We start from the raw sequence: 21568 nt of genomic DNA on the forward strand, positions 1-21568 counted from the left end.
AGGAGAACGCTGTAACGTGAGCCAAATGGGGGGGAGGCGAGTGTGTGTTTCCCCGCTGTCATTTAATTAGTCATGGTTCACACTCGCGCGCGGACGAGAAGCGGATAAAAGCAGCAAGGTTACTTGAAATCCAGCCCGGCAGAGCGGACGTGAGTGAGGGTGATTAACAATAGCTAATTAGAATTCCTTTTTCTCTCTTTCCTCCGGCCGTCACGCATCAACGATCGCGTGCGCTGCGTAAAAAAGCGGAGATAAGGACGAGCTAATTCGCGAGCATATCTCTTTGTTTTACAAGATACGACCCCGGCCGGACAAATAACCGTAAACAGCCGGGCGTCAGAATTTGTGAACGCGGAACTCGTTAATTCCGTCAAATCTACGCCAGTTTACATAATGCGCATTTGCATATCACCGAGGCGTAACGCGTGGGTTATTTCGAGTTGAGCGAATTGCCGCGGCGATTTCATGTAGATTCGACTCGGAGGGAGGAGGGAGGGGGGGGGGGGCGTCGGGAATCGCTGATCGATATCGTATCAGCATGATGAAATATTTGTTGTGATGTCCTAATTATAGGCCGCGCTCACGCGATACACGCGTGTACATTAGCGCACTTTATCTGATTTTTAATGTCTAGGTGAACGGTTCAATAAACATTTGTCGCTTCCTACAAGTTCTTACGAGAATGAATCGGGAAAACAACGATATGGCAGGTGCTTATCTAATTTTTAGAGACGATCAAAGTTCAATAACCATCTCTACAGAATGTTAAGTAAAAATCGTCAATATAAAATATTAGATGATATTTCAAGGCAAGAAAATTCGATTTTTATTATTCTCTGCAAAATTTTGTGACAACTGTCGTGAAAGATATTTAAAACACAGGAAAAGTTAAATAAATGTAAAATCATATATAAGATCCAGCATAGGATACATCTATTTACTTACATCTTATAAGATGTAGTAAGAAATATGAAGAAAATAGAAGCCATGCACGACGTTATTGAATAAAGACGAGTATGGGAATCGGATGAAGCGCAGGAGTTTGAAAAGCGTGGAAAAAAATCACTGCGAACTTGCGGTTCAAGTTACCGACGTCTAGACGTCTAGACCATCAGTGGATTGAATCGATACAAACTATCTCGGCACAATATTATCCGATTATCAGATTCGGATAAGCAATGATTTTTGATAAAAAACGCTCATAGGTCACATTTCTGCATAACGTACTTCGATTCCACCTGTCGGACTGACAACTCAAATATCACCTTTTTCAATAACGTTTTAACAAAACTAGCACTTACGATAATTGTTATTACAATTTTTATTTTCATCAGCGAACGATAATATTGTTGTTATACAAAATAATTGTGCAGAAATGTGTTACATTGATGCCGGCATCACTGACAACGTTAATAAATCCATCGACAAACTTCCCGCAGAAGAGAAATATTGTTAGACGCTATGTGTCACGCTTACGCAAACGTATCTAAGATATTCACGCCTGGAGCATTTAGAGCAGCGTGAATAAAAGTGGGCAAACCAGCGCGTCACCTACACCGGCGATATAATTACACGATGGTCTGAACGAAGGCCAAACACGGACAATCCCGCCGGCACACATTCTACGGCGGTAATCAGCGTGTAATAATATTATATGAGTGGATAACCGCGGAAGGGAGCAAAACCGTGCTCGGAACTCTCCTAGCTGCTGAAACTTTGCGCGTTCATCGTTAACCGTGTTTTACAATATTTACGTACGCGCGGTTTCGAGAAAAAAATCAATGCCATTGTTCGCGCATTGTTACTCCCGTCGAAAGATAAAATTTACAGGAAGGTCATCGATTCACGGCAAATCGGGATTGCTTCTGCATTCCCTTATGTACGCACGCTTGCATTTGTATACACGCGAATTGCATTTGAGTCGACCGTATTCTGACGCGGCTTTTCGCGTTTTTATCGAAGGCGAAGCGAACAGCATAAATAAGCTATGAATCGCCATATATTATTCAATCGTCTATGCGCTTCAAAACATCCTGGTTACGTGTAATTATTCTAAAAAAAACTCTAGGAAAAATTAAAGAACTCGCGAAATTAACAAGAGTTAACGCGTTTAGACAAAATTTCTAACTTTCACGATGTATTGATAAAAGCACCGAGAAAAGTGTCGAGTACGATAATGACGCTACTTGTATCTGAAGAAAAGTGCTGACATTGGCGAATAATGAACTTTCGAGCAAAATTGTAAGACGTCTCCACTGTAACAATAATAGTAACAAGAATATTTATACACCTGTCAGGAATCTCGCGCAGGAATTCTCTGTAAATTCTGTAAACACTCACTGACAGCCATCTGCTGCTTATTTTTCACCGCGAATTTGTGATGCTTCGCCTCTTGCGTCATCGCCCATCGACAATGCTCTCCCAACTTGATATGCACATATATACATATATTGTGCACAAACGGCTCGCCACATGTATACATGAATTCCGTGACGAGCGAGTTTCGGAGGAAAGTTACTTTCCATTTATTCTCGCTAACGTTCGTATAATACGAAACGCTGCTTAAATAAACGTTTACCGTAATTGTGTGTTGCACAGAGTGCCTCATAAAAGGCGCATTTGATACACCTGGTGAAAACCGAAATTGTATTTTCCTACAAATTGTTTTCCTCCAGAGAAATATATTCAAAGGGTGAATTAATGCGCGGAATTATGTTAACATCAATAATAATGTTTGCGGTCGAAGTTGACATCGTGCAAATTTGAATGCGTCTGACCGATCGATTTTTGCAATCCCATAAATCGCAATGCGCAAAAGGTCATCGATTCGCGGCGTATCAAGATCACTCCTCGCGTCCCCTCGAAACGCCTGCTGCATTTGCGTGCGCGTGAATTGCATGTGCATTCAGGTCGGCCGTATCTCGACGCGGCTGTACATACGCTTATGTCCACTCGGCTGCAAAATTAGCTCTACGTTCTGTCTCCCGTTCCGCGTTACCAGGCGCGCACGGAGCCACCCGCCGCCGCTCCGGGCGTGTCGTTGCGATGATTTGCGGCCGAGCGGATCTCTCGAGAGTGCGCCGTCATTTCGCGTGCTCGAAGGCGCTCGAGATGATCGCGGGCTGCATCGGGAATACGCGGATATTGAGAGCCGACGTGCAATATCCATACATCGTCGTCGAGTCAACGGTACCTCGCCGGAGACACACCCGACGGACCGATCTTGCAAATGTCGCGGTTCAAAAAGGCTTTCCGCACTTCAATTGTCTATGGTTTGTCTAGCTTGAATTTGTGAACACCCCTGTCTGTAATACGATCCGCACATAGTGGGAGAATAAATTTGAAATACGGGAACTTTATTATAACACAGAAAAAGGTACTTTAATAAAGCAGCTGGATTTTTCGAGCACTTTCACGTAAACCTTTTGTTCTTTAAAATGAGAAAAATATGACTCATGACTGTCTCATATCCGTATATTTGACGCTAACGAAAAAGATAAAAGTTTTTTCAGACATCCGCCGCTACGACTTCCGAGCGAAACCCTCCGATACTGCACATTTTCAATTTCGTATCTTCGCATTGGCGTTGTCATTCGCGCGATATTTCGAGATTGGACAAGCGAACGATAGTCGAGAAGACTTTCATGTTCAATCAGCGTACTTCGACAAGCGGAAAATATTTGTCTCGTGTGTCTCACGCGCGTCGTTGACTACCGTTCTTTATTCTTCTTGCTGGCTGTCTGATATTTCGACGTTCATGAGCTGGTAACGCGATAAGACATGCTATACATCTAAGAAACCGTTAAATTCGAAAGAGTCAGAAAAATTGCGATTTACGCGAATTTGAAGCTTCGCGAATTCAAGAAAAGTTTATATAAAACATATAAAAGTGAAAAATATAACTTTTTCTTCGCTATTATTCGAGTATTATATCTGGATGTCGCTAGATGGATTTCGTGCTTCCCCAGAGAAATTTCACCCCGACGGAAGTTTCTTTCTGCTTCGCGCGAGATACGCGAGAGATTGCCGTAAATTCTCGATCGATGTGGCACGCGCGCGCGGGCAAGCAGGTGCCGTATATAGTATCGGAAAAATACTTTGCGCAAATATACACCGAGTAGTTCAGAAAACCTGGAGCGCGAATGTCCCTGACGTGTCGTCGATTTAAGCAGAGTGCCCTCTCAGGAATTTTACTCCCCGAGAGCGACTCTCGATAATGAGAATCTTCAATGGAGAAAAGTAAGGATCTTTTTTCCAGTCTATTATCGAATAGTTCTACTATGCGGCGACGCGATCAGATTTTTACTTAGGAATAATCGAATACGAATTTTTCAAAGAACGAATCTTCTTACTTTTTCAAATTTAGAAAAATTAATATAAAGTTTTTTTGCCTTTGATATATTAATTTCTTTTAATACTAAAAAAATTATTTTTCGCACGAATACGCATTAATTCACAGACTGAGCTGATGCTCGCATCGACTCAATATTACGGTTATTGCTGGAAATCGACGCGAGTACCTAAATTCGACATTATGATCGTAGTGCACGTTGGATCGCAGTATAACGACGAACAGGAAGCGGCTTTGCTCGTTTCAATATTCATCGCGCGATAAAACCGACATTTCGAAAGCATTCGTCAGCACGTAGGGAAAGAAGATTTCAATGGAGTCGATTGATCAAAGGAAATTGCAAGATGTCGCAAGTGAACAAAATAACAAAAAAAAGGAAAGAAATAGATACACCAAATTGTACATGAATGATATATCATTCTATATTGCTAAAAAAATGTATTGTTGTGTCCGTGAATTCCTGTTTCGTCATATTATATTCATGAATAAAATGTAGAATGTTGGAACGCAAAAAAGAGATGAGGATGTCAGTAATTAGATGAATAAATCTGCAATCATGATATAACGATAACAGGAAGCGTCTTTTCTCGTTTCAATATCCATCATGCGAAGCCGACGTTTCATCAGCATTCGTCAGTGCGTAAAAACGATTGCGATTTCAATGAAGTCGAAAAAAAATTAGTCAGAGGAAGTTGTGAAATACCGCAAAGCAAATAAAACAGCGATGACACAATTGGCGTAAAAGAAATAGGCGTATAAAATTAGACATGAGTGATATCTTAGTAAAGACATGTGTTGTGCATCGCGTAAAAACTTCTTCGTGAGTTCCTATTTCGTCACGTCATATTAACAAATGTCCAACAACGGAATATCAAAGTTCATTTAAATATAAAAATATAAGAAATATAAATATAAAATTAAATATCAAAAAAATTCATGTAATTTGCATTAATCAACAAATCCACCCGATACATTTTACAGAGAAGCTCGATGTGTTTAGCATGCAACATGAACACAGTCACACGGATTTCGGCCAGATGATTTATATCCTTGGCATCTTGACTTGAAGTATGTGTTTGAACAGATCCAGATTCTATGTCAAGCGATGGCGCGGGTGATCTGTATTATATCACATCTGAACTGTGGCAAATAAATGGTAGTTGAAGACTCGCAGCGGCGAATCCTGAGCGATCAAAATATACAATGTTGTTCGATAACAAGTATGTAAATTTTGCACGTATTAAGAAATAGTCACTAAGGTTATTGAACGATTTGAATTTCGCGATCAATTAAAAATCGAGGAAAATGGGGAAAAAGTATCTCTTTAATGTTTAATAAAGATCTTCCGTTCCAACGCGTTTATTATCGAAGAGACTCTGTTATATAAATCGGATTGCAACGCTATATATATTTCACGAACACTTCAATGCCGGATGACGCAATCACTTTTTTCGAAATGCAGATTCAAATGCAACGCGCCGACGGTACTTGTCCTACAAACGCGATCCCGATTTAGGTTACGTGGTATGATTAAAAAAAAAGGGCGCAGTTTGCCAAAGGTACATGTACAAATGGCAAATACCAGCGGTTACTTTCATAGCTCGTTTGAAATGCGACGTCCTTGGCGATGCACATAAAGTGCAACGGTCGTTGCAATTTCATCGCGGGGCGAAATTACGTAAAATGAGAGTTTGGCTGCCCTCCACTTGACCTCAGCACGGTGCAGGGACGGGAGGACGAAGAAATAGTAATGCGCGTGCGAAGAGCACTCGCGAGCGGAAAGGCAAACCCTTACAAGATAGCAAGGTCTTTTTACATCAAACAGGAGGAATGAAAAACAGGCTCCGAAAAGAGAGATGCGAGCATAAAGAAAAATATGAAAGGCGGAAGAAATGTGAAAATAACACGCGGCCAAGTATAAAGTCAAAATGGGGCAGGAAGAAAATAACATAAAAAGAGAAAATTTATCGTATTCAGGAAAAAAAATGTATCCTTGAATAAATAGAACCACGCAGCAAAATGCATTAAAAAATACTAATTAAAAATACGAGTCAAAGATAAAAATAAGGAAACAGGATCGAATGCGCTGCACAGAATAAAAACGAATGAGGAGAGCTTGAGAGCCCCACGAGAGTCCAAGTGAAGAGGCAGGGTGGAAAGGAGAAACAAGCGGAGGGAGGAAAAAAAGAAGGAAATTCCCGCGAGACGTTAGAAAGGAGAGTCGACGATGCAAAGATGAAGGAGAACAAAGATAGACAAACAGCAGAGGAGGGAAAAAGAAGAGGACGGAGGGGCAAGAACGGAGCGGGGTCTAAAGCGAGAAGAAGGGATTCGTATGGCTGCTGGCACCAAACAGTCTACTTCGCTCACCTCGGTATTCCCTCGAGCAATGCCAGGCCTCCGCCGGTGCTCCGAGATTGCCGTTCGGTACTTGACTCACGCTCGCGCGAATGGATGCGTACATGCGCGCGTTTCCGAGCGCTCGCGCTCGCGGAGTGCGCAAATATCGGAAGGGTACTTGGCTCGATTCTCGGCGGATTCACCGGCGGATAAGCCGCCGGGGCGCTGCAGGGCTCCGTTTCATTCGATAATTTTCACGCAAATTTGATTTTTATATTCTATTAAAACACGCGACCGTACATAAATAACGCTCATAAATTTGAAATTTCTAATTTATTCCATAATATCCCGGATAAAATACAGCGTCCGCGGATTATGGCCGAGGGATGCGTAATATAAATATTAAAATAATTTTTATGGAAATCTATATTTCACTTCCTAAGTTTCACGCCGTCTTCGCGGAAGATTTAAGCGCCATAAAAACAAGGAATATTATAAGCGACATGAAGAAAAAAGCCATGACGTCGCCCGGAGCCGCGATCGAGTCGTGAAATTGCCTTGGTAATTGCTCCGATTGCAAAAGAAAAAAATCGCTAATTGTTTTCTTTGAATTAACGGCGACGAATTAACATTAACTTACCGGAAAACGTTGTCGTGCCGCGAGACGCATGAGTGAGTCACGACATTGTTGCATCATCGCAACTGGAATATTAGAGTTATCGCTATGCCACGGCGGAGGCAAAGCGGTCATATTTTGCATCGCTAATTATCGTCGTTATCGTTCACTGCGCGAGGGAAAAAAGAATTCGCGCGATTACTCCGTTGGATTATGTGTCAATTCAAGATTGCATTAAATTTAATGCTTAGTTTAATCCGCTTGTATGCAATCATCACGCGGCACGACAAAATTATTCGATTAATTTTTGATTAAGCGGCAAAATATATTATATAAGAAATAAGCGGCGTAGACTCATAGATACGCGGAACATTTAAACAAAGATTAGTATTAAGAACCAGGAAGGAGGCAGAGAAAGGAGCCAAGCGGGAGACGCTTTATTCTCTAAAGGATCATTAATGTGAGCGGAGGAACGCGTGGCTCGCGAATTGCGGAATTAAATAGAAATAGTTCTCTTCGTTCGACCGGAACGGGAGTAGTTAACGTTTCACGCGCGGAGACTTTGGATCTCGCCACGGCTCATAAAGTCTCTCGCGGACCCCGGAGGAGCACAGGTGTCGCCGGAAGTCGTTTTACGAGCCGGCAGGAAAACGTAAATCGGGATACGACCTTCATTACGGATCCAAGAAAACGGAATGTTGGAAGACCGTTTCGAAATTCAACGACCGTCCCGTGCCTCATCATTCGCCTTTATCCCCGGCGCAAACGTAATTGCGTGGGGAGTAACAAAAGAAATCGCGATGGATTGCGAAGTCGGATTATTAATTCCGCCTGACCGACCTGAGTCTCCTTTGCCGCTCGAATAGATCCATGATTATTAATACTTGGCATTTTCCACGGCAATCAAACGTTACATCAATAATAATAAGATTAACGAGACCAAACGAATTTCGTTGAACGGTAAATGTTAATCAAATCGAAGGAAGAAATTCCACTGTCGAGATATCAGTATTATGAGTACAACGTTCATTCAAATGCGCTCGCTGTTGCATCCCCGGCGCAAACATAATTGCATAGGGACGGCGAAAAAAATCGCGCGGCCCGATGCAATCGGTGCGTCAAGACACCGGGACGTGGAGAACACGCCGCGTGTGTTCCCGAACGCATTCAATCGCTGGGATTGTCTTCTGGGAATCACTCGGATGCATTTAAATGCTCGCGCGCTCGCAAATAAACAGGCTCGCCCGTTGAATACTGATTGCCGTCCGATATGACGCTCACGCTCCAACACCAATGATCCTCATGACGTTGTTACATAATACGTGGGCGTCTTCGGTTTACCTTTAATTAGGCGACTTGTTTATGTGCGATCACGAAGCCGAGACTCCGTGGGAATCGCCTGTTAAATTGCTTTGTTTTTCTCGTTAGCCGCCGGCGTGAAAACGAAGTAACTGAACGATTTAATGCGAAAGAATTGATAGCGCAAATTAACGCATTCCGTGCCGCGTCGATTTCATCTTCTATTCATATTGTAAATAAAAAAATATCATTAAAAAATACAAAATATTTTATTTCAAACGGCATGAATGGAAAGTTCACTGGTGACCTACGCAGCATAAAACGTGTTAATAAATAACGTCGAGCTACGGCAATCGTAAGATAAGATCTACTAATCACTTCGTAAAACTTATTCTGGCAATCAATTAAAATATAGAAACTGGCAAAAGCATTGACCACTACGAATACAGTTCGATATTATTTATTTGCCTTATACATATTCCGCGACTCTAAAAGTTGTTTTAACATATTAAACCTTTTAGCGGAGATCGATTATCATTCTAACGAATTCAGGTTTCAATGCAAAATGCGCGCGTAAATAATCTCTATATTTATTCGCGACGACGGAAACGCGCCGGGTTCATTTTCCCAGTATTCACGGTAACGGAATTTTTCTTTTTACTTGCGGCGAGCCGGCACGACTATAGTCATTTGCTGTCAGAACGTTGGAAGCTCAACTCGTCAAAATTACACCGGTTTCAGTCCCAGCTTCAATATGAGCTATTCAGGACTTTAATCCGTCGCCGTAAATTCAATGCTCGCACGCACGACAGACCTGATCTCTCTTTTTTTTTTCTCTCTATTTTCATCGCTGACTACATAAACGTCAGAATATATGTTAGGATCGCCATCTATGCATTCCGTACGTGCGGTTCTTTTCAGGAATGTCCATTTGAATCAAGCGCGATATTTCCCTCGCCCGGTGAGTTTCTTGCTGAATGCCATAATGAACGAGCGCCGCTGAATGCCTAATTAACGAGCGCAACTGTAACGGTAAAGGATGCTGATTTACAGTTACAAGCGATCGTTAACGATTGTCCCTGCGATCGTAATCAAAATCCGGAAGAGTGACAAATCGAGGAGTAAAAAAAGCCGATCGGAAACTACGAAACGGAAACTTTGAACGGGAAATGATCGATCCTGCGGTCGCCTGATCCCAAGGATAATATCTCGAAGTGATTTACAGATCTTTGTCGAGGACAATAGTTAGTGTTAATATAGCTACATAATTTACGCACTCGCAACCGACTTAATCGGGGAAAAAAAAAACCAAACGGGGGAAACAAGTTGTATTTTATATAAAAATCACGCCACTTTTATCCTCGAGCAGGACAAGTTTTTTTTTCCTCGGAACGACTAAGCGTCATTTGCATAAAAAGATGTTCGATATTTAGAACGAATGATGAATAGCTACAATGTTTGACTTTGAACGACTTGATAGACGATCGTATACGACTAATAGACGTGCAGATTAGCTGTTATTATAAAAAAGAAAAAAAAATACAGAGTCTCGGAGCGCACAAAGATCACACATTTGCATTTTAGAATGGCGAACGATGTTGTAACCATCAATCACGCTGTAGATATGATCTTAGACAGATGTGGAATACAGATCATAGATTGCATATTAAGAACGCTGTTGAAAAAGACGTGCGCATGGAAGTGTTCCGATATGACGCGAAATTCTTCACCGTGAAGCCGAATGAGTTTTGACACGCCTGTCTCAATGCGGAGGTGTGCACGCTGAGTAGCGATATAGTGTCATTTACCTAAACCGAGTTCGGGAAGAGAGGTTCATTCTCGCAGTTGGACGGGCCGGGGAAAATAGAGAGAGAGAGAGAGAAGATGGAAAAATACCGACAACGGGAAAATAAACCAGTCCGGTTAATTCGACCGCCGCGGCGACGCCACGTGGAACCACACGGTGCAGCCTGCGTATCGGTAAATGGAGGGAAGGAAAACGAATTCACAGAATTCTCGGGGTCCGACGAACGAGCAGAGATACGGACGGAGACACATATGTACGGCATTTTCAAGGGGGAGGGGGAGGGAGGGGGAAGGAGCCGGCGGGGCTGAGGAAGAGTGGCGACGACGAAAAAAAAAACGTGGGAGTATAACGATTTGAGGAACGATGCACTAAACAAAGGAATTAGAACGTAGCCACTGTACGTGACAAAAACATAAAATTCTCTTTCCCGCGCGATTTTATATTTGTAGCGGAATAAACTTATCTCGAGAGAAAAAGCGGTTTTATATTTTATGTTTTTCCAATACGGCGGACGATGCCATCCGATAGCTTTTGTAAAATCTGTATTCCCTTTTTTCCCTCTCTTTTCTTTCGCTTTTAAATACAAATCCTGACCGCCTGGAGAGAAAGAAGATATTAATAATTTAATAAGAAAATAACTAGAATTTAAAAGTAATTTCTATTTCCAAGTTGCACGCTCATGCAATAAATTTATTAATACTTTGCGAAAAATTTTTCAGAAAAAATATTTTATTTTCGATAAAAAAACTTGTATCGATATTAATAGCACATTGATTATGCATTGTTCATAATCTCGGTTTTATTCATAATCAAGCTGTTGAGATTGCTCACTTAATTGCTACTTGTACGACAGCGAATCACAAATCTTAGATAACGTACTGCAAAAAAACTTAGCATACAGTTACGACCAGTAAAGAGAAAATTGCATATCGATAGTGCTACTGACGCTCTCGCGCTCTTAATTACGATAATTAATTAACGGTTTAATGTTTTTCACGGTGATAACATGGATGACGTAAATCGAGCGCTGTTGTGGACACAATTAGCTTCGTTACGATAACAACTATACAAACATCGCTAAACGTCTCGTAATATGATTTTCGTATTGAAATATCGAGCGTCTGACTGAACTCGCGGGAAGCGCTTAAATAAGTTCTTAATTGCACAACACACCTATCGCATGTTTGTCCAAGCTCTTTCTCTTAACTTTAAAATACCGACGTGCGCGCATGTGTGTATAAAGTACGCTTCTATCGGAGTACTCGCTCGCGATCTGGAAACATATCTAATATAAGCACTCTACCCCGAGCGCCTGTGTTAGAAATATGGAGCACACGTGTGCGTATAATTTACATATATGTAGATCCCATTCACGTGCAGCGCATTTATATATGCGAACGTTCCACACAAAGCGACCGTTGCATTATGTATCGAAAGATAACCTTCGTAAAAAAATCGCGCAACTTCTTTCCTAACCGTTAACCTCATCTGAGAAACTAAGTAACAGGAATGCATCGATTGCCGATTTGCCGGAGAAATCGAAGAACCATGCGAATTGGTATTTCCTTATTTCTTCCGTTCAGAAGTTTATGCGTATCGTTCAATAATTTTGCAGTAAAATAAAGTGAGCAGAACTTGAGTTTTTCAATACTATTCTTTTCTTCGTTATATTGAAAATTTCATTCTAACTTTAGAATATTCTTTTAAACGGAGTAAGCTTGTAAAGGAACACGTGATGGACGGGCTAATTATGAATAAATGCCGCTCTTAAAAAACCACACATGCGTCTAACGACGTGACATTAGTCGAGTTATAATTCGATAAACAAAGACGCGCTAATAAAGATGGCTATTAATACACGTCAGAAAGAATTATTTTCAACATCGTATTAATATCTGCGAAAGAATTACGCTGTACGTATATAGTAAATAATTAAATCTTCGACACAATGACTTTTTCATTACGTCAGCGTCCGCCGCTTCACAGAAGATGGAAATTCATAGCGGAAAGAGCTGATGCTTTGTAAATTACATTTTTATTCCACATAGTTCACCTAAATTTTATTTATCTAACCTAATCTAACGATAGAATAACTATGCTTAGTTTACATAAAAAATTAAATTAGAAAAATTAAATTGAAACGTCTCATGAATAGCCGTACTTTTCTCTTAAAGTTGTCTTGTTACTTTCACGACAATATTGTTTGAAATATTTTTGCGAAATAAAATCAACTGATACTTTACATTCAACGATAAAAACGTTATTCGCTAGGATCAAGCAGTTATTTTTCCACATCCTTGAAAGATCTCGTCGCTGTTTACGCTAAATGGCAAAATTTCACCCGCCTTCGTACCCCTCTCGCAGGAAAATTCCGATCCTCTGTTACGGGACGGCGTCAATAATGGCTCTATTATGGATAACGGACTGGAAGGCGGTATGCAAGCATATCCCATTTTACGGCAGCAAATTCGAGAGAGAGGATTCGCGGAGATAATGGAACGATCCGGAAGGGTGAAACGGCGTGAACGGCGCGAACGACCGAATCACGGTGACGGCCCCTTGGGATCTCTCTTCAGGATCGTCGCTGGAATTCGCTGTTGAGTTCTTTATTGGAGAATGAGGTTTCGCAGAAAATAGAAAAAAAAAATGCGTCGCGCAAATCTGTACCTAACGAAATAAAGATCTCCCTCTGGTGTCAGTCGGGCGTTTTGATGATGGTGGAAGGGCGAGAGAAAAAAAAATCGCCCGAACAGGGACTCGAACCCTGGACCCTCAGATTAAAAGTCTGATGCTCTACCGACTGAGCTATCCGGGCACCTAGAGAAGTCTCTTCTGTAGATTCTTACGCGGTGCATTTGCTAAATCTAATATTCATTTATATTAATTTCGGTAATTTTATACGATAACACGCTCAGTTGCACGTAGACTAAATATAATAGGCGAATAGAATAAAGATCTACGTTTCAGATATGCTCGAGTATACTTGAATATACTCTAACACATCTTTTTATAATAAAAATTATATTTTACGCGACTTTGCGTATTTAACATAATGGAATTTTTAAATAATAAATATTTTAAATAATTTATATATAAATTAAATTTTCTTAGATTTTTTATTGTAATATGATTTCCAGTTTTTCAGTCTTGTTTTGTTATTTATGCGTTATAAAGAAATAATAATTCCTTTAAAAAAATTGCCAGTAAATATGCATTAACTGATAACCTCGCCTATTACGTGACGCTTAGCGTGTTATCGCTGTAATCTCGTGATTTATATTAATATCTTGGAGTTAGAGCAATTAGTACTATTCTGGCTCTCTGCAAATGGTAGATAACGTTACTTATTCGAGTACGGAACATTTGCGGGAAGATGATATTCAGGATATGCACAAACGCGAGCCGCTGTAAGTTACAAGTAACGTTGGAGCGGAGGTTAATCGATCTCTCAGATTACTTCGAGGAAGTCTGGTGTTTAGCTCCAATTTTTCAAGTCCGCATGCGGTTATAAATTGCGGCAATTTTACCAGACATATCAAACAGATGTACACCGCACGCATGAGCAAAGTTACACAGGATCGCGTTATTTTCATTTCATCGGATCAAAATTATGCTAAAGTCAAACTCACTGAAAATTGATTGAAAAATAAGATTTAACCGTTAATCCGTAACTCTGTGTGCATTCAATTAATTCGCTATCAATACTTTTCAACACGTAATTACTTACAATACAAAAAAATTATTCACGCCTTCTGACATCACTATGTTTAGAGCGGTGATACTTGTGGGGCACTCTGTAGATAAAAATCAAGGCCGTCTTCAATAAAAGAGGTATATGTCTATAACGCTGCTTCGTCGTGACTCACTCGTAAACATGCCGTAACATGTCGGAGCCGGAGTAGATGCGAACAGAATTGTTAATTTACGCGTCATCGAATTTTATCTCCGGCGCGATAAGCGACGGATTCAGAATCATGGCAGCTGCGTCTCTCCGGACCAGCTCTCTCCTAAAATGGAGTCGACCGTTAATTCTCGCGACGCGCAAATGTCAAGAAGCCTAATTAAATCTTTTCGAAACGGTGCGAATTTCGTACATAATGCGCCTATTTTCTAGTGAGTTAAAAATAAACCGAAATTATTTCGAAGTCTTTGACGAAAAAAAAAAACAGAAAAAGCCACTACGCGTCCGTATGATGCATTATACAATCAACAATCAAGGCCAGTGGTATGAAGATATATTGCAGACAGTGATTAATTAAGTTTTGATTAAATTGGGCTCTGCCGCTTATTTTGATCGGAATAGCCCCGTGATTGAAATAGCCTTAAACACACGAACCGTACGTCACACAACAGCCATTTAAATGTGTCGCTTGAATGGGTTCAAGGAACAGACGGAGAGTCGCAATAGCGGAAGATATTGCCACTTGGTGAGGTAATTTCGCGAGAGAAATGACTTATCGAATAACCGCGCGTAATGTCGCGCTATTGTTTACGTATGCTCGTTGCAATCCCGTTCGCGAAGTCGTCAAGACGCAGTAGTGGTCCACGGCCTTGACACGAAACGGCACGCGGTTCACGGCAGCCGGGCAAATCAAGCTGTGGATTATCGTCGGCTAATTAAATATGTGCACTTTCGTCGTGTTACTTATTTACACTTTTCTCGATGCGGTCGTTTCGCGGCTTAATGGATGCCTCAATACGCCGGCGACGTAGGACGCGAGGGACTTCTTACACGCGAGATATACGCAACTTCTTTCATCCGGGGATTCATATCTATTGCGGTCTCTTCCTCTCGTTAATGTGTTGTTATGCATATACTGTTTTTCGTAATTAATGCAATCAAATCGGAATGATTTATTACGGTGACGTAAAGTTTTTATGCAGCGAAGCGACCGAATCGGAGTCTAAATGCTCTAATAATAAGGCAATTAAAATGTTTGGACTTTCTTCTTCGCGACATTTTACGATAACCCTAGGCGTCACGTAAAGGAAATGCGGATCTTATCGATAAATAAATGTATGAAACAATTTTTCTTGTTTTCGATAATATTTATAACATCCATACATATATTTTTTCTTAAATATTTGGCAATATTTCCAGATGAATTCTTCCACCGACATCCAGACATTTATTTATCGATAAGACTATCAAGATATCATGGACTTATAAACAAAATGCACCAAGTCATCCTTTTCATTGAATTTTAATTGTTTAAAAAGCTGTTTTTATGTACCATCACGTATAAACAAAGCATGATTATTTTAAGAAATGTATCTTTATTTGAAAGTACCTGAAAAGCTAAATATAATTTATAAAAAATTTAAAAATGCATTCAAACTTTAAATTGCAAATAACTCTGAATCGAATTTTTAAACTTAGTGCTTTTTGCTTGTAAGCCCACGATATTGTGAATGAACCCTAAGGATTCTTTCCATTCAGGGTCGTTGTCCAAAACCAACATGGGAGCCCCAGCATGGGGGCAAGGCAAAGATGCCTAGACATTACGCCAGTAATTTCCCAATGTGTCAACTTTTCAATATTAGAACCCACATGATATGACAATAGACGCCTTGTTCAGAACAATTTTCCAGCTCTACCGAACAGCTGCAAGATAACCAACGGTACAATTGATCGAGGATGGACACAAAGATGTTTCAGAATCCCGTTATCAAAGCTCATATTATCAGTGCATATATATATACACATTGCACCTTGGAATAAAAGTGCAATTTTCGTGAGTTTCTTAGAAAAAGTTTGTTGCATTGAATCTTTTTTCTTCTTTACCATTTTTTCGTCTCGTTTTATTATTGTAACTCGTCGAGTATTCTAGATTAATCAGCGAGAATTTTTAAACTCGTAATTAGACATATTTTTTCCATATTACATTCATTATTTGATATCAAAAAGCAAACAAAGAAATAATAGAACTCTAACTTAGATGTGACATATTAAATATTTCAGTAATTGTAAGTTTACATTGCTTCCAGCTCAATAATGTCTTCTCTAATGTTCACGACCAAACATAAATGATATAACAATACTATATATACATATGCCAACTTTGTTAGAAAATTAAAATTGTATATGTAACCAAAAACAAATTTTGAAAAATACCAAAGAACGTTATTTAACAAATGCTTTTTTAAATGGAAAAAATATATTCTTCGCAGAATCAAGCATAAGTCAATTTTCCCATCAATATTATATTATGCAATAATACGTGCAAATACGTCAGAATATTTCGATATGATATCAATGACTCATCAATGAAGCACAACATAAATAACTGATAACGAATTATTAAAAAGTACTATTCATTGCAATTATCGGTGCATGCGGATCAACTTTTCGTCAGTTTAATTATTTAACAAGTTTAATTATTTAACAAGTTCAGTCATTTAACAAATGCAGTAAAATATATTCTCCAGAATTAAGCGTAATCCAATTTTGCCGCCCACATTATATTATGCAACAATACGCGATATCACGTCAGAATATTTCGATGATATCGACTTATCAATGAGGCACAATATGACAAAATAACCGGTAATGATTTATTGGAAAGTATTTGTTGCGATTCCCGGCAGTATGGCATCAAAATTTTACCAGTTTAACGCCATTCGACTGACGCTGAAAAATATATTCGTCGCAGGATCAAGCGTAATCCAATTTTTCCGCTCGCGTTATATTACGCAATAATACGTGATAATACATCAAAATATTTTCAATAATATCGACTTATCAATGAAATACAATATGACGAAATAATTGGTAACGAATTATTGGAAAGTGCCACTCGTTGCAATTATCGATACACATGCAATGCCGCATCAAATTCGCGTCAGTTTAACGGTTGTGACTCGTGGAATTATACACGGGCGATAAGCACGAGCAAAATCGAATAAAAACACTTGGGTAACGATTAGCCCGATACATGACAACGACAAAGTCTTTAGATCACGTCAAGTGTAAAATTAGAACTGAATCAGCTGAATTATTTTAATCAAGAAGAAGTTTCAATAAACATAATCGCAGTGTGAGTTGGAAACGTTAAACTAAATAGTAAAATAAAAATTGCGACTTTATCATAAAAATGTGACCTTCTCCTTTATTGCAAAAAAAAATTTTTTTTACTTAAGTACTTAAAAAAAATAAATTTACCAGCAACGAATATATCACGTATAATTGCACACTCTTTCTCTTTATAAGCTAGCATCTTCGCACTATCATGTACAGAATCTAGTCGAGTTAAATGAAGCTTTTGTGCGTGAGACTAAAAGCTTACGATGATTAACCTAGAAAACCGGATAGTCTTTCTCGCCGGCCTGCACGAGAAGATGGGAAGCGACAAAGGAATGAGGAGGAAGAGAGGTCCGATGCACCAGACTCTTTCTAAGAAACTCAGCATGCTGGTGAGCATCCCTTGGAACGACGCCAGCCACATCGAGTCGCAACTGTAGGTGGCTTAATGCTATCCTCACACTGATTCTCGATGATGCAATTTTATTGACTCGTAAAAAGTAGCTTTAACACTGCATCGAATTGAATTCTTTTTCTCGGGCTCTTTTGAAATAGCGATAAATTATGTAATAATAAAGACATTAATGGTGCGTCAATAAAAATCTCGAATTTCACCTGAATTTTCTTATTAATAGTCGGTGTAAAAAGACAATTAAAATGCAGATTTATGAAAATGTATAACTAGAGAGGAGGCTTTTGAAGTTGAGAGAGCTCTATTATTACGTTAATATCATAAAAGATAATGCACATAAAATATTATGGAGAGACAAGGAATATTCTTTCTTTAGAATTTAGATTACTACCGCACAAGTGTCTCTCCGACAGCCGGGCTACTCTCCAAAGAGTAGCCCGGCTAGCTCAGTCGGTAGAGCATGAGACTCTTAATCTCAGGGTCGTGGGTTCGAGCCCCACGTTGGGCGAATAAATTTTTGGCAGCAAAAATCAGCGATAGCCATCTGTTTAAAATCGACCCGAGAACGTAATTTCGATGACGGTCATCGAATGTAATCGACTATGTAATCGTCGACCAGCGCAGGCAAAAATAATTATACTTTTATATGAGCGACAAATATTGATTTTTGCTTATCTTCGAGTGTATTTTTCCGAAGTATGCAAACACGTGAAATCTTTGCGCGGCAATCTTATCATGGACGAACCTTGAGGACGAGAAGTGTCGCGCAATACCGCCGCGATGTTTCCTTACGATAGCGGAAATTCGCCGATCATACTTGCTGCGCAAACCCTTTCCATATTACATTTTACTACAACGAGTTCTTCGCTTCACCGATGCGCCAAAGTCTTTTTGCATTAATCGCAGATACTGCTTAAATTTTTAAATATTTATTGTTTATAATGTGTCTTAAATATTTTTCCCCCTCAATGAAACAAATGCCAAAATATTTGTATCGATCGTTGAAAGCGGAGGCGTGTCCAATGCAATAACCTACCGCAGAATGCATTCTTCCTGAGTTTCGACGACACGTTTTCTAAGTAAATACTATCGTATCTTCGGCGTGACAAGGCGTGGGACAGGTGCGCGTGTCGTTGCGTGCGATAATTCCGAGGAGGGCCGAATGGAATGAGGATCCAACGGTGCAGAATAGAATACCGGGGTGCCAGGTGTTCCGAAAGGTTTATTTTCGATTGCAGTTTCACCGAGTGCCGGTGCGCCGGGGGCGGGTTCGCGTGTATTTTTAGTGGCCGCGCGGCATGCGGCGCACCACCGCGACGTTTCGACACGATCCGAAATAAGATGTTTATCGAACCACTCTTTCGGTCGGGAGAGATCGTTCCGAATCGAAGGGCTTTCGGGGAAAGTGGCTCGATCGATCGAGGGGGTTATTGCGCGATCGCAAAGTACAATCGTTTCACGCGCGAAACGAGATGCAAACGAAACGTCTGGTAAATAAATTTAACATAGTTTTGAAACTGAAGGCAAATTGAACGCCCAATTTACTTTTCCAAATAGAACAATTTCCTCTCCGTTCCTTGCCGCTCTCTCCTCTCCCTCTTGCCTAAAAATAATATATGTTACGGTAACCGAATGATTTAAATCCGACCGATTATTTTCGCGAGCTACTCTAGAACGCTCGCGATTATTTCGGGAAGCAGCTGCATTCCACGCGTGCTTGCGGAGACTACCGCTTCTATTAAAAACGCGATAGATCGTTGACCTTATTCAATTTAAAAGCACGCATTTTCTTATCGTTCCACGACGCTGCGGCGTCTCGGCGTCTAATCCGCCTTCAATTGTCGATGTGACGCAATAAGACGGCCACCTGTGATGCGACGTAACTTTCTTTAACGCACATTTCACGTTTATGAGAATTAAAAAGTGACACAGTCTCGATTGGGCTTATCGCGCCAGCGATTAGATACTTGCCGAGCGCGCGCGACGTTGCGCATTTATTGAAATGAGGTGATTGAATCGTGATTCTCTGGTAAACATCGAGCATCAGGCGCGGCGCGCCTTTATTTATTCGCAAATCGATCGATCTGCTAAACGCGGCCCTGACAAGCGCGACGACGGCTAAGAAAATGGGAGTACATTTACGTTCACGAGAGCAAAATCATTAAAAAGTTTGTTAAAATCTAATTTTTTTTCTACTTTTCTGAGACATAATTTCACATAAAAATTATATTTAATATTAACAATGAATTGCTTCCCGAATTAAATTTCCGTTTCAACGTCAAAAAATATTTTTCTCTCTATCTATAAATAAGTTTCGTAAAAAATTATCATTTTATAAAATCCGCTAAAATTCAAAAAGTTATTTCCTAAATTTATATTTCTGTTCCAACAGAAAAATTTCCAAGGAAATATTTCTCTTGTCGGCTATAAAGATAAATAAATTTCGCAATAAAATTAACCTTTTACAATATTGTAAGCACCATAGAAGCTCGAAATCTCATTTAGTCGGACTCGCGATATTTTTACTCGGGATACAGAATTAGGTCAATGGTGCTGAAACTCTACATCGCGAAGCATCCGGGAACTACGAAGTACACTGCGAAACTCCAAGCTGCTTATTGACTTGTTCTTTTGCTTCATCGCGAGTTCAAGAGTACACGAGTGGCAACAGATGGCGAGAATTCAGGAAAAGTTCATCTTAAGAAACTTAGAGAAGTCGAGAGGAATCCATGCGTTGATTCCTCTCCTGGCCAAAAGCAGTTTACTGTTTGTCTTCGTGCATTAAAGTGCAATTCGTGAGAAAGTAATTTTGCAAAACTTTCTTGTAAAAAAGAAACGACGCGGTGTCTCTCTAAAATAAAAATAGATAAACGCGAATAGAAAACTCAAGAATAGAAAACATCGATTGTATCATCAATTTGAAGATCGAACTCATATTCGCTATTGTTCCGACAAATGTCACAAATGCTTATGTTTATGATTAAATAAAAATTTTTATAACCGAAACAAAAAAGAACACAGTCATTTAACGTATGACGGCAATATACTCAAAGACAACGATCCTTCGTGAGCTCTTGAGAACTTTACCGATCACGTGTGCCGCGCATGACGAAAGTGTGAAGAGGCGCAGCGTGTGTGGCAAATTTGTTATGATCGCTCGCGAATGGAGTTCTGCCAAGTATTCGCGTATAAATAAAAAAACAGTTTCTTGATTTTTATGCGACAATTATGCGCACTGCTCCCTCGCAACTTCGTATATCATGTTTTTCCAACTTGTCTCGTACTCGTAAATATGAATATTAATATCCTGAGATATAAATAGCTTTTACTAGTTTAACCTCTGGTGTCTTTGATTAAAAGGATATCTGGCGATCCTGCGACAGATCGTATATCATTTCGATATTTCTTTGTCTTGGATCTAAAATAAACTTTTATCTTAAATCCCTCAAAATTCGCCAATTTTTAATGTCAAACATTATGTAACGCCGAAGCGACATTTTTATACATTTAATCTAACGTTCGTGATTGTACGCGCGCGCGTTTTTAACAATTAATTATTCTACAAACACCGCGGATGTTACATTGTTATATTCAATTGTATCTCGGCCCTATACACGTTTCTGCGAACAGCTTCGCGAAGCAGAATCCGAGTCGCGCGTAAAACACAAGCATAGAGCACGAGGTCGTCACGTGATAACGCGAATCGAATCGAGTGTCTACGC

At 39.9% G+C, this 21568-nt stretch overlaps 1 protein-coding gene and 2 non-coding genes across 6 annotated transcripts in view; 1 reads left to right on the forward strand and 2 right to left on the reverse strand.

Moving 5' to 3' along the window:
* Window positions 1–21568, reverse strand: part of Sesn (Sestrin) — a 173299-nt gene that overhangs the window by 61402 nt on the left and 90329 nt on the right. The window lies entirely within an intron of this gene.
* Window positions 13156–13228, reverse strand: TRNAK-UUU (transfer RNA lysine (anticodon UUU)). The gene has a single exon. It is a non-coding gene; the product is annotated as a tRNA-Lys (tRNA).
* On the forward strand, window positions 18282–18354 carry TRNAK-CUU (transfer RNA lysine (anticodon CUU)). Its single transcript has one exon. It is a non-coding gene; the product is annotated as a tRNA-Lys (tRNA).

The sequence above is a fragment of the Linepithema humile genome, chromosome 4 (assembly GCF_040581485.1).
Source record: "Linepithema humile isolate Giens D197 chromosome 4, Lhum_UNIL_v1.0, whole genome shotgun sequence".
In the NCBI taxonomy this organism is placed as follows: domain Eukaryota; kingdom Metazoa; phylum Arthropoda; class Insecta; order Hymenoptera; family Formicidae; genus Linepithema; species Linepithema humile.